Source organism: Macaca mulatta, chromosome 7, assembly GCF_049350105.2.
Source record: "Macaca mulatta isolate MMU2019108-1 chromosome 7, T2T-MMU8v2.0, whole genome shotgun sequence".
NCBI lineage: Eukaryota > Metazoa > Chordata > Mammalia > Primates > Cercopithecidae > Macaca > Macaca mulatta.
The window spans coordinates 142,373,520-142,388,136 of NC_133412.1; the positions used below are offsets into that span (position 1 = coordinate 142,373,520).

A 14,617-nucleotide genomic window follows, 5' to 3' on the forward strand; every position below is an offset into this window, starting at 1 on the left:
CGTGCTCTCTCTCTTTTTTGATACAGAGTCTTGCTCTATTGCCTATGTTGGAGTGCAGTGGCGTGATCTCGGCTCGCTGCAGCCTCTGCCTCCCAGGTTCAAGCGATTCCCCTGCCTCAGCCTCCCGAGTAGCTGAGATTACAGGCACCTGCTCCCACACCCGGTTAATTTTTGTATTTTTAGTAGAGATGGGGTTTCACCATGTTGACCAGGCTGGTCTCGAACTCCTGACCTCGAGTGATCCACCCGCCTCGGCCTCCCAAAGTGTTGGGATTACAGGTGTGAGACACCGTGCCCAGCCCCCCATGCTCTTTCGAACATTTAATGGTATCAATCTTATTTATTTTTGCCAATCTGATGGATGGAAAAGTGATTTCTCATTGCTGTTTTAATTTGCATTCCCCTGATTACTGTTGAGATTGAACATCTTCATGATTGTCGGCCATTTGTATTTCCTCTTTTGAGAAACATCTCTTTCTATTGGATTGTCTTTTCCTTACTGATTTATAGTAGTATTTTATATGTTCTGGATTTTGATCTTTTGTTATTTATATATGTTTATAATATTTACTCCCTGCTTATTGCTTTTTTAAGTTGTTGCTTGTCTTTTAACTATATGGCATCTTTGTTGAAACAAAGTTTAAAATTTTAGGTTTTAATTTATCAGTCTGTTCTGTGTGTGTTTGTATTTTGTGGCTATCATTCCCAATCTGAGTGGTTCTTAAATGGCAAAGATTTTTGCTCTCAGGGTTATTTGGCAATGTCTGTAGATGTTTTTTGTTTGTTCCACTAGGATGGTGCTGCTATTGGTTATCTAGTGAGTAAAAGTGAGGGGTGCTGCTAAACATCCTACAGTGCATGGGAAACATCCTATAGCACATGGGAAAGCTTCCCACAACAAAGAATTTCACCAGCCAAAAATGTCAATTGTGCTGAAGTTGAAAAATCCTCCTCTACTTTTAGAGAGAGGAGGGTTTTCTCCTAAAGCTCTGTTTTCTCCTAGAAGTTCTTCTTGTGGGAATAGTTTTTTTCCTTTAATTCCTCTGGAATTGTACGTGTATAATTGTTGTTTTCCAAGCACTGTCACCTTGAATAGTCAGTCCATTCTTGAGCCATTGATCTGAAATGCCACACTTACCATGTACTAATTTCTTTTTTTTCTTTTTAATTTTTATTTGTAGAGATAGAGATGAGGTCTTGCTATATTGCTCAGGCTGGTCTCAAACTCCTGGCCTCAGGAGATTCTCCCACCTCAGCCTCCCAAAGTTCTGGGATTACAGACAGGAGCCACCTCACCTGGCCACATGTACTCATTTATCATACAGGGTCTGTTTCTAGACTGTCTTCTGTTCTATGGTATACTTTTCTATTTGCTGGACCAATACCACAACGTCCTATATATAACATATATAACTGTATGTTATATGTTGACATCTAATAGGGTAAATACTCCATCATGATTATTATTTTATTGGAAGTCATATACTATATCAGCTCGTGTCCTCTCATTTAAAAAACAATATTTTTGGTTATTATTAGTTTATTTTCCAGATTAATTTTAGAGTCAGCTTGTCAATTTTTTTTTCTTTTAAGAGTTGGGGAGCTGGGCGCGGTGGCTCACGCCTGTAATCCCAGCACTTTGGGTGGCCGACGCAGGTGGATCACCAGGTCAGAAGTTTGAGACCAGCCTGACCAACATGGTGAAACCCCATCTCTACTAAAAATACAAAAATTAGCCGGGCATGGTGGCGTGCGCCTGTAATCCCAGCTACTCAGGAGGCTGAGGCAGGAAAATCACTTGAACCCAGGAGGCGGAGGTTGCAGTTAGCTGAAATTGCGCCACTGCCTTCCAGCCTGGGCAACAGAGTGAGACTCCATCTCAAAAAAAAAAAAAAGAGAGAGAGATGAGATCTCACTTCGTCACCCAGCTGGAGTGCAATGGCAGCCTTGACCTCCTGGGCTCAAGTGATCCTCCTGCCTCAGCCCCCCAAGTAGCTGGGACTACAGGTGTGCACCACCACACCTGGCTAATTTTTGTATTACTTATAGAGATGAGGTTTCACCATGTTGCCCAGGTTCGTCTTGAACTCCTGGGTTCAAGTGACACGCCCACCTTGGCCTTCCAAAATGCTGGGATTACAGGCGTGAATCACCACACCTGGCCCCAAATCATTTTTTAATGGCTTTATTGAGATGTAATTCACACACCATATAATTCATTATTCAAAGTGTACAATTTGAGGATTTTAGTATATTCGTAGAGTTGTGCAAATATCACCATAGTCTAATTTTACAACATTTTTATCACCCCCAAAATAAACCCATACCCATTAGCAGTCACTCCCTATCCCTGACTCCAGTAAGACCCCAGCCCTAAGCAACCACTAATATTTCTGTCTTTCTAGATCTGGGTGTTTTGTGTAAATGGAATCATACAATGTGTAGTCTTTTGTGACTGGCTGCTTTAACTTAGGATAATGTACTCAAGATTTTTCCATTCTATAGCATGTTTCAGTATTCATTCCTTTTTATTACTGAATGAAATTTCATCCTATGGTATATTTGTTTTGTAGGGCTGCGGTCAAAGTAACACAAACTGGTGGCTTAAAACAACAGAAGTTTATTCTCTTGCAGTTAAGGAAGCTAGAAGTCCAAAATTAAGGTGTCAGGAAGGGTCATGCTCTTCCTGAAGGCTCTAGGGGAGAATCCTACCTTGCCTCTTCCTAGTTTCTCGTGGTTGTTGGCAATCCTTGACATTTCTTGGTTTGCAGTTGCATAACTCCAGTCTCTGCCTCTGTCTTCAAATGGTCACCTTCCCTGTGTGTCTGTCTGCATATTGGATTTGCTCAATGTAAACCTGTTTCTTCTCCTCCTCCTGTAAGGACACCAGTCGTATTTGATTAAAGGCCCACCCTACTTCAGTATGACTTCATGTTAACTTGATTACTTCTTTGAAGACTCTATTTCCAAATAAGGTCACATTCACAGGTATTGGAAGTTAGACCTTCAACATGTCTTTTTGGGGAATATAATTCAACTCATAACATACGGATATGCTACGTTTTATTTATCTGTTCATCAACTAATTGACATTTGGAGTGTTTCCACTTTTGGGCTGTTATGAATAGCTATGGACTTTAGTACGGGCATGTGTTTTCATTTCCCTTGGGTATATACCTGCCAGTGGAATTGCTAGGTCATATAACTGCCAGACTGTGTTCCAGAGCAGCTGTACCATTTGACATTCCCACCAACAATGCATGAGATTTCTAATTTCTCCACATTATTGCCAGCACTTGTCTTTTTTTTTTTTTTTTTTTTGAGAGACAGGGTCTTACTCTGTTGACCAGGCTGGAGTACAGTGGAGTGATCAAAGCTTCCTGCAGCCTCAAACTCCTGAGCTCAAGCAGTCCTCTTGCCTCAGCCTCCCAAGTGGCTAAATCTATAGGCACATTACCACCCCTGGCGAATTAATTTTTTTTGTTTGTTTTTATTTGTAAAGGCAGGGTCTCACTATGTTGCCCAGGCTGGTCTCAAACTCCTGGCCTCAAGTGATCCTCCCACCTTGGTCTCTCAAAGTGCTGGAATTACAGGTGTGCACCACCATACCTGGCCTTATTTGTTTTTTTTAATAGAATCATCCTACTGGGTGTAAAGTGGTATCTGATTGTGGTTTGGATTTGCATTTTCCTAACAGCTCATGATATTGAACATCTTTTCAAGTGCTTATTGGCCATTTGTATACCCTCTATCAGGAAATGTCTGTTCAGTTAGCTGGACATGTCTCTTCAGTTAGCACACCTGTAGTCAAGAGGCTGAGGCAGAAGGATCACTTGAACCCAGGAGTTTGAGGCTGTTGTGAGCTATGATTGTACCACTGCACTGCAGCCTGGGCAACAGAGCCAGATCTTGTCTCTAAAAAACATATTAAAAAATGAATTGAAGAACAGAAATACCTATTTAGATCCTTAGCCAGTTTTTAAATTGGTTTGTCTTTTTATTATTTGGTTGTAAGAGATTTTTATATATTCTAGATACACACTCTTCCAAGATAATATGATTTGTAAATATTTTTTTCCCATTCTGTGGGTTGTCTTTTCACTTTCTCAATGGTCAATTCATTCTTTTTTTATATATATATAATTTCAACTTTTATTTTAAATTCAGGGGGTACATGTGCAGGTTTGTTACATGGGTATATTGTGTTTTGCTGGGGTTTGGGGTATGGATGAGTCCTTCACTCGGGTACTGAGCATAGGTAGTTTTTCAGCCTGCAGCCCCCTTCCCTGTCTTCCCCTCCTCTCTAGTAGTCCCCAGTGTCTGTTGTTCCCGTCTTTATGTCCATGTGTACTGGGTGTTTAGCTGCACTTACGAGTGAGAACACGTAGTATTTGGTTTTCTGTTCCTGTATTAATTCACTCAGGGTTGTGGCCTCCACAATCCATGATCCATGATCCACAATCCATGATCCTGATCCATGTTGCTGCATCCATTTTTCTCATCTACACACAGTCAATTCATTCTTTAAAAAGTTTTTAAAAATGAAGTTTGTATTGAATTTACATATTATTTTGAGTATTTCTGTAAAACAATCTTGTCTGCTTATCAAAAATAGGATAATTATAGTACCTCCCACATAGGGTTATTGAAAGGATTAAATGAATACTTTAACATGAGTATATATGTACATGTAAAGTACCTGGCACATGACAGCTGCTATCATACATCTCCACTCTTCTGGTCTTCTAGATCTTCACTAAAGTTTTCTGTTTCTCTTTGTATTGATCTGACGCATTTCCTGTTGAATTTATTCCTAGACTTGTGTATGTGTATATGTGGTTTTTTTAATGTAGTTTTAAAGTAGTATACAGGTATATTGCTATTATGAATGAGATTTCTTTTTTCACATTTTTATAATAGGTTTGGAAAGCTATTGAGTTTATACTCATCAGACTTTCTGAATTATCTTATAATTTCTAAAAGTTGGTTGATGACTTTGTTGTTTTTCCAGGTGGTTGTGATGCAGCCATTCTGTTTAGGAACCGTGGCTCTTTTTTTTTTTTTTGAGACGGAGTCTCGCTCTGTCGCCCAGGCTGGAGTGCAGTGACCGGATCTCAGCTCACTGCAAGCTCCACCTCCCGGGTTTACGCCATTCTCCTGCCTCAGCCTCCCGAGTAGCTGGGACTACAGGCGCCCGCCACCTCGCCCGGCTAAGTTTTCGTATTTTTTTAGTAGAGATGGGGTTTCACCGTGTCAGCCAGGATGGTCTCCGTGGCTCTTTTTATTCTGGTTTCCTCTGCCATAATTCGAGTATTCTTTGCCTCTCAGCTTTATGAATCTTCTAAAGGTCTTTCTGCCTACAGCCTTGCCCTCCTCCAAGCTAGCATCCACATTAGTACCATGGTGGTCTGATCCTGTCACTCTCCTTATAAGTCTGTTATTTGCTCTCCAGGGTCCTGTAGGGTAATGCATGGCCCCCTCATGACTTGTCCTGTATCTACTCATTCTAGCATCGTCTCTGTTTCCTTACTTGCACATTATATTCTAGCACAGTAGTGTCCATTAGAAGTAGAATGTGAGCCCCAATTTAAAATTTTCTAGTAGCCACATTAAAGATATAAAAAGAAACAAGGTGAACTATAGTAATGGCATCACTTAGTGAGAATCTGTTCTGCGAAATGTGTCATTTTATGAACATGATAGAGCACACTTACACAAACCTAGATGGATAGCCGACTACATACCTAGACTGTATGGAATAGCTTATCACTCCTAGGCCACAGACCTGTACGGCATGTTATTGTTCTGAGTCCTGTAGGCAGTTGTAACACAATGGTATTTGTGTGTCTAAACATATCTAAGCATAAAAGTATAGTACAAATGTGGTATAAAAGATAAACAGTGGGCCAGGCATGGTGGCTCACGCCTGTAATCCCAGTATTTTGGGAGGCCGAGGCGGGCAGATCACCTGAGGTCAGGAGTTCAAGACCAGCCTGGCCAACATGGTGAAACCCTATCTCTACTAAAAATAAAAAAAATAGCCTTGTGTGGTGGCATACACCTGTAGCCCTGGCTACTCGGGAGGCCGAGGCAGGAGAATCTCTTGCACCTGGGAGACAGAGTTTGCAGTGAGCTGAGATCACGCTACTGCATACCAGCCTTGGCAATAGAGCGAGACTCCCTCTCAAGAAAAGATAAACAGTGTTACACTTATGTAGTGTATCTGTCATGCATGGAGCTTGCAGGACTGGAAGTTGCTCTGGGTGAACCTGTGAGTGAGTGGTGGGTGAATGTGAAGGCCTAGGACATGACTGTACACTATTTTAGATCTTATAAACACTATGTATTTAGGCTACACTCAATTTATTTAAAAATTTTTTTACAGTAATAAATTAACCTTAGTTTGCTGTAACTTTTTTACTTTAAACTTTTAAATTATTTTAACTTTTTGACTTGTAATAACACTCAGCTTAAGACACAAATATGTTGTATAGCTGTAGAAAAATGTTTCTCTCTTTATTTTATAAGCTCTTTTCAACTTAAAAATTGTTTTTTTTTAAACTTTTTAAAATTTTTTGTTAAAAACTAAGACACACACACACACATACATGTTAGCTTAGACATACACAGAGTCAGGGTCATCAATATCACTGTCTTCCACCTCCACATGTTGTCCCACTGGAAAGTCTTCAGGGGCAATAACAGGCATGGAGCTGTCATCTACGATAACAGTGCCTTCTGGAATAACTTCTGAAGGACCTGCCTGAGGTTGCTTTACAGTTAATTTTTTTTTATAAGTAGAAGGAGTAAACTGTAAAATAAAACATATGGTAAATACATAAACCAGTAACATAGTCATTTATTGTCATTATCAAGTATGTACTATACATAATTGCATGTGCTGTACATTTATACGACTGGCTGTGCTGTAGGTTCGTTAACTCCAGCATAATTACACACATTTGTGAGTAATGCATTGTACAGCAACGTTAGGATGGTTAGATGGCTATGATGTCACTAGGCAATAGGAATTTTTCTGCTCCATTGTAATCTTATAATTTTGTAGAACTGTTGTATGTGTGGTCTGTTGTTGACCGAAACATTGTTATGTAGCACATGACTATATTTAACCCAGTATATTCCAAACATTATTTCAACATACAATTTTTTTTTTTTTTTTTTTTTTTTGAGACTGAGTCTCACTCTGTCGCCCAGGCTGCAGTGCAGTGGCGCGATCTTGGCTCACTACAAGCTCCACCTCCCAGGTTCACGCCGTTCTGCTGCCTCAGCCTCCCGAGTAGCTGGGACTACAGGGACCCGGCTAACCACACCCGGCTAATTTTTTGTATTTTGTTTAGTAGAGACGGGGTTTCACCGTGTTAGCCAGGATGGTCTCAATCTCCTGACCTCGTGATCCACCTGCCTCAACCTCCCAAAGTGCTCTTTTCAACATAAATATTAAAAAATCAATATGGAATTTATAGAGGTAGAAAGTATAATAGGGCTTATCAGGGGTTAGAAGAAGGAGAGAATGGGAATTCTTGTTGAATGACAGTTTCTGTTTGCAAGGATGAAGTTGTTCTGGAAATGGGCGATGGTGATGGTTGCACAGCAGTGTGAACATACTTATTGAATTGTACACTTAAAAATGGCTAAAATGGGCCAGCCGTGGTGGCTCAGGCCTGTAATCCCAGCACTTTGGGAGGCCAAGTCTAGAGGATCGCTTGAGCTCATGAGTTCGAGACCAACCTGGGCAACATGGCAAAACCCCATCTCTACAAAAATAATACAAAAAAAAAAAAATTACCCAGGCATCGTGGGGAGTACCTGTAGTCACAGCTACTTGGGAGGCTGAGATAGGAGGATGGCTTGAGCTCAGGAGGTGGAGGTTGCAGTGAGCCAATATCGTGCCACTGCACTCTAGCCTCTGCAATAGAGCAAGACTTTGTCTCAAAAAAAAGAAAAAAGGCTAAAATGGTAAATGTTATGTTATATATATTTTACCACAGTAAAGAAGTCACCATAAAAATCAGTATGGGGCTGGGCGTGGTGGCTCACGCCTGTAATCCCAGCACTTTGGGAGGCCGAGGCGGGTGGATCACCTGAGGTCAGGAGTTCAACACCAGCCTGGCCAACATGGTGAAACCCGGCCTCTACTAAAAATACAAAAATTAGCCGGGTGTGGTGTCGGGCACCTGTAGTCCCAGCTACTCAGGAGGCTAAGGCAGGAGAATTGCTTGAACCCGGGAGGCAGAAGTTGCAGTGAGCTGAGATTGCGCTATTGTACTCCAGCCTGGGGTAAGTATTCAAACGTAAGTATTCAAAAATTTAGTGCATATTTTACACGTATAGTACATCTTACGTTTGGTTTTTTGTTTGTTTTTGTTTTTGTGATTGAGTCTTACTCTGTCCCCCAGGCTATAGTGCAGTGGTGCGATCTCAGCTCACTGTAACCTCTGCCTCCCCGATTCAAGTGATTCTCATGTCTCAGCCTCCTGAGTAATTGGTATTACAAGCACACGCCACCAGGCCTGGCTAATTTTTGAATTTTTATTAAAGTTGGAGTTTCACCATGTTGGCTAGGCTGGTCTCAAACTCCTGATCTCAGGTGATCCTCCCACCTTGGCCGCCCAAAGTACTGGGATTACAGGCGTGAGCCACCGCGCCCGCCTACATTTTACATTTGTTTAAATGTTTCACCTATCCTGTGGTGCTTCCTGCCCTTCCCATTTGTGCACAAGCTATTCCCTCCACCTGGAGTGCCCTCCTCCTGTCTGGCTTCTGCACCTGGAGAACTCTTGCTCCTGTTTGAATGCCAGTCTCAGACACTATCTCTCTCAGCAAGTGTTTTCTCTTTTTTTTTTTTTTTTTTTTTTTTGAGACAGAGTCTTGCTCCGTCGCCCAGGCTGGAGCACAGTGGCACGATCTCGGCTCACTGCAACTTCCGCCTCCCAGGTTCAAGCGATTCTCCTGCCTCAGCCTCCTGAGTAACTGAGACTACAGGTGCATGCCACCACACCTGGCTAATTTTTGTAATTCTTGGTAGAGACGGGGTTTCACCATATTGGTCAGGCTGGTCTTGAACTCCTGACCTCAGGTGATCCACCCGCCTCGGCCTCCCAAAGTGCTGGGATTACAGGCATGAGCCACCACACCTAGCCGTGTTTTCTCTTAATAATACCCCAACTCGGCCAGGTGTGGTGGTTCATGCCTGTAATCCTAGCACTTCGGGAGGTTGATGTGGGCAGATCACTTGAGCTCAGGAGTTTAAGATCAGCCTGAGCAACCTGGTGAAACCCTGTTTCTACCAAAAATACAAAATATTAGCTGGGGTGTTGGAGCTCAGGAATTTGAGACCAGCCTGGGCAACTCGGCAAAACCCCGTTTCTACTAAAAATGCAAAATGTTAGTTGGGGTGCTGCCATGCGCCTGTGGTTGGTCCTAGCTACTTCGGGGGTTGAGGTGGGAGGATCACTTGAACCCAGGAGGTCAAGGGTGCAGTGAGCTGAGATTGTGACATGGCACTCCAGCTTGGGTGACAAAGTGAGGCCCTGTCTCAAAAAAATAAAAATAAAAACAATATCTCCACTCTTTCCTCAAGTCCAAGCCATTCGTATACCTGTATGTGCTTCACCTGACGGTGTTATCTCAGTCTTCGCAACTTGTTCATTATGTATATTTTTCCTTGGCTAAATCATGAATTTTTTGAAGGCAAATTGTGCCTTTCAACTATTTTTACCCAGGGTCTATCACAGTGTCTGACTTATATAATGTGTTATATAAAAGTTTGCTGAATGAATCCTCTGGCTGGAAAAGAAAAAAAACATGCAGTTCACAAAACCTCTCCAAATAAAAATGAATTAATAAAAGCATATGTTAGGAGATGTTATTTTCTCTGAAAACAGATACTCAGTTTTGTACATAAAATTATGTTTGAGAGGGAAGTATAATCAAGATGCAAATTGGCCTCAATATATGAAACATTTGGCTGAAACAGACAAGATGAAATTTAGAAGACGCATTTTTGATTTAAGTGCAAAATATAAATTACAAATATTTAAAATGGAGAACCTGATTTGGCGTCAGTAAATTTTAATTTACTGCAAACTTTATATGACCCAACAATGAGATTCTGTTACGAAAAAATATATCATTTCATACAGCATTAATAAAATATAGGGTCCAGCTGCTGGGATGTAATACTGTCACTATAGCCTGCATCAGTTAGACCGTGTCTCAAGTTTGTTTTTTTGAGACAGGGTCTCACTCCTGTTGCCTAGGCTGGACTTTAGTGGCGTGATCACGGCTCACTGTAGCCTTGACTTCCCAGGCTCAGGTGATTCTCCCACCTCAGCCTCCTCAGTAGCTGGGACTATAGGTGTGTGCCACCACCATGCGTGGCTAATTTTTTGTAAATTTTTTTTTTTTTTTTTTTAGTAGAGATGGGATTTCGCCATGTTGCCCTGGGTGGTCTTGAACTCCTGGCACTAGCTACTTCGGGGGTTGAGGTGGGAGGGGTTCAAGCAGTCCACCTACCTCAGCCTCCCAAAGTGCTGGAATTACAGGCCTGAGCCATCATGCCTGGCCTCAAGTATTGCGTATAGACCTAAATGCCACATTTGAAGAGATACATTGACAAAGTTGGAACTGCGCAGAAGGCCTTGGCCAGGAGAGTCTATAAGCCAGGTCACAGGAAGACTATAAGGGGAATCTCAGAGCCCTCTTCACCTCTTTAACAGGTTTTAAGGAGGGAGTAAACACTTGTCATTGCAGAGGCTATCAAAGAGGGCAATTTGTGAGTAGGCAGCTTTTACAGAACGCAAGGACTTTCAACAAAAACTGCCTCTGAAGGTGATACTGGAAGTATTCAATCAGAGACTAGGTCATGATCTGTTGGGATTATCATGGAAAGGATTCTTGAATTGGGTGGGAGCTGAACTTGACTCCAAAATTTTAACTCTGATTCTTTGATCCTTCAATAGAAGTTCTGTGGTTTTGTAGTAATAGCTAACATTTATAGAATCCTAATGTTCTAGCCAATATACTAGGTGAATTTTATTGATTTTACTTAAGCCTCACAGTAATCATACATAATAGGTATTCCTGTTTCACAGATGAGGAAACTGAGGCTTAGCGAAGTTTGGTAAATTGCCTAAGTTCCTACAGCTAGTGAGTAACAGAGGCTGGATTTAAACCTAGGCTATTTGACATTAGGGCTTGTGTTGTCTACCATATACTACTTTCCAAACACTTTAAACATAATCATTTAACTCATTAAAGTATGATTTATTCCAAGAATATAATTATGTGTTTTGTCAAGTGGGATATTTACTTGCCTATCTCTAAAGAGCACCAGTTTAAAAAGAGTGTATTTTTCTAATTACAAATATGTACATATTCGTATAAAATTTGAAAAATAAAAATTGTTCATAATCCTACTATCATTAGGTAGCCATTGATACTTAGCTGGGCATATTGGCTCACACCTATAACCCGAGCACTTTGGGAGGGTGAGGCAGGAGGATCACTTGAGTAGGCAGCAGTTTGAGAGCAGCCTGGGCAACATAGTGAGACCCCCATCTCTACAAGAAATCAAAAAATGTGCTGAGCATGGTGACGTGCACCTGTACCCCCAGCTATTCAGGAGGCCGAAGTGGGAGCCCAGGAGGTTGAGGCTGCAGTGAGCCGTGATTGTGCTACTGCAGTCTAGCCTGGACAACAGAGTGAGACTCTGTCTCAAAAAAAGAAGTTTTATGTTCAATTAATTTATATAAAAAACTTAAGAATGACATTTTGTTTCACTCATGAGATTTGGTGAGGCATTGAAAAGCTTGGATCCCAGAGTAAACTGTTATCAAAGTTTGATTTTTTTCTGGCTCCCAGCCCAGTAGTGAACCATATTACTTCCTTATAACGTCGAGGCACGATAAGGGGAAAAACTTTTTTTCATTTGAATAAACAGAATGTTGTAATCTGGTGATTGAATTAGAGACATTTATCATACAAATGTTAACATATAATACCTTGAGCTGAATTTCATTCATTCAGTAACTATTTACTGAGTATCATCAACTCTGTGCTGAGTCACCGGGGATATGGTGGTAACAAAGCCAGTTAAGGCTCCTGTTCTCATGGACAGACAATGAATGAACCAGCAGTCATGCATTCATCAGTCAGGCCAACAGGCTGTTTCCAGATTTTGGCTGTTACAAACAAGTAACTGCTATGAACATTCTTATATGAGTCTTTTTATGAATAGATTTAATTTATCCAGCTTGGGACTCAGAGAATAGTACAAAAGCTGGCCCTTTTCATACATTCCAAATCTTTATTCCATGAATGTTGGAGTTTCTCAGTCCATTTGCCATGTCTCTGCTTTGTTGTGTATTCTTTCTGTTTTAAAAAAAATTTTAGCAAAGATGGGATCTCATTATGTTGCCCAGGTTGGTCTTGAACTCCTGGGCTCAAGTGATCCTCCCACCTCCGCCTTCCAAAGTATTGAGATTACAGGTGTGAGCCACCATGCCTGGCCTCTGTATGTCTTCTACCTCTTTATCTGTCTACTACATTCTGGTGACTTCCTCAGATTTTTTTCTTCAATTCGTTAACTCTCTCTGTATGTGTGGTTTACATTTTAACTTGTCTATTGAGTATTGAGTTTTAAAAAATTTTTAATAACTATTTTTCATATCTAGAATTGTACATTTTTTGTCTTCGTTTTGGTTATTATTTTCATTAATATCTCTGAATATTCTTTAAAGTCCTTTTCAGATCTCAGGTATGGAAATATTTGACGACTCTGTGCACTATTTTTATCGGCTTTAGGGTTTGGTTTTGTTGTGATTCATTGTGAGCCCCTTCGAGGGACTGATCTTCCATGGTAGTCCTGTATGTTTCCTACGTGGAGTGAGTGGGGTGTGTGTGTGTGTTGTGATTGATTGTGCCTGGTTCCAATAGAATTTACCAGTTCTGCACCAGTTTAAATTCAGTTTATTGGCTTAGGTTTCCCTTTTATGAGGATAATGTGAACTTGAACCTTGTTTCTGCTTGAGCCATAGAGAAGTGTAGGCTTGAAGATTTGTCTTTTATTTTTTAATTAATTTTTTCTTTTTATTTGTTTTTTGAGACATAGTTTCACTCTGTTGCCCAGGTTGGAGCGCAGTGGCTGGATCTTGGCTCACTACAATCTCCACCTCCCAGGTTCTAGTAATTCTCATGCCTCAGCCTCTGGAGTAGCTGGGATTACAGGCGTGCACCACCACACCTGGCTAATTTTTGTATTTTTAGTAGAGAGATGGGGTTTCACCATGTTGGCCAGGCTGATCTCAAACTCCTGGGCTCAAGCTGTGCACCCGCCTTGGCCTCCCAAAGTGCTGGGATTACAGGTATGAGCCACTGCACCCAGCTGAGGATTTGTCCTCTTTCGAGGGATTCTGTTCATGCCTTTAGCCTGGGGCAGGTGGCTTGCCCGGGCCAAGGTGGGCAAATACTTATGGTTTGTGGATAGTGTGGCACTCTCCTGGATTCCAGCTGTGTCCTGGGCCTGTGGCCTAGAGTTCTGCCTCTGGGTTGCTGATAAACTCCAGCGCTGGGTCTGATATGAGTTCTGGTCTCTGCCCAGCTTCATCTCCCACCTACCCACTTATTTATTTTTTTGAGACAGCGTCTCACTCTGTCACCCAGGCTGGAGTGCAGTGGGTGCAGTGGCACACCATCAGAGCTCCCCGTAGCCTTGACCTCCTCAGGTCAAGCTATCCTCCCACCTCAGCCCTCTAAGTCGCTGATACTTCAGGCATGTGCCACCGCACCCAGCTAATTTTTTGTATTTTTGGTATAGACGGGGTTTCACCATGTTTCCCAGGCTGGTCTCAAACTCCTAGGCTCAAGCAGTCCACCTGCCTTGGCCTCCCAAAGTGCTGGGATTACAGGCATGAGCCACTGCACTCAACCTTCCACCCACTTTGGGTTTCCTCTTCCTTTTCTGGCACCTGATGATTTCTTTCTTTCTTTTGGGGGCTTAACTGTGTATTACTTTTTTTTTTTTTTTTTTTTTTGAGACGGAGTCTCGCTCTGTCTCCCAGGCTAGAGTGCAGTGGCCGGATCTCAGCTCACTGCAAGCTCCGCCTCCCGGGTCCACGCCATTCTCCTGCCTCAGCCTCCCGAGTAGCTGGGACTACAGGCGCCCGCCACCTCACCCGGCTAGTTTTTTTTTTTTGTATTTTTTAGTAGAGACGGGGTTTCACCGTGTTAGCCAGGATGGTCTCGATCTCCTGACCTCATGATCCACCCGTCTCGGCCTCCCAAAGTGCTGGGATTACAGGCTTGAGCCACCGCGCCCGGCCTGTGTATTACATTTTTATCTTTTCAGTGGCTTCTCCAGCATTTGCATTGGTTAGAGTGGAAAAGGGAAGGACTTTTATGTCTTCTCAGATTACTTTAATCAGAAGTTTCTCTGCACAAGTTATTTAATCTCATTAAGCCTTAGTTTCCTCTTCAATAAAAGCACTGGAGAAAATAACATATGAAATTCTTAGCACAGTTTCTGGAATAAAGTAAATGTTTTTAAAACAGCATAGCTATTACCACTTTTCATTATTACTGTAATAATTGCTGTGAT

General features: G+C 41.8%; 1 protein-coding gene across 9 annotated transcripts in view; it reads left to right on the plus strand.

Annotated features, from left to right (window-relative positions):
- The window catches only part of EXD2 (exonuclease 3'-5' domain containing 2), a 51,527-nt gene that overhangs the window by 1,546 nt on the left and 35,364 nt on the right, over positions 1-14,617 (plus strand). The window contains exons 2-3 of one of the 9 annotated variants that reach the window (XM_077938385.1): positions 27-327; positions 13,127-13,385. The gene's annotated coding sequence lies outside the window, so the exon portion shown is untranslated. 9 annotated transcript variants of the gene reach the window in all.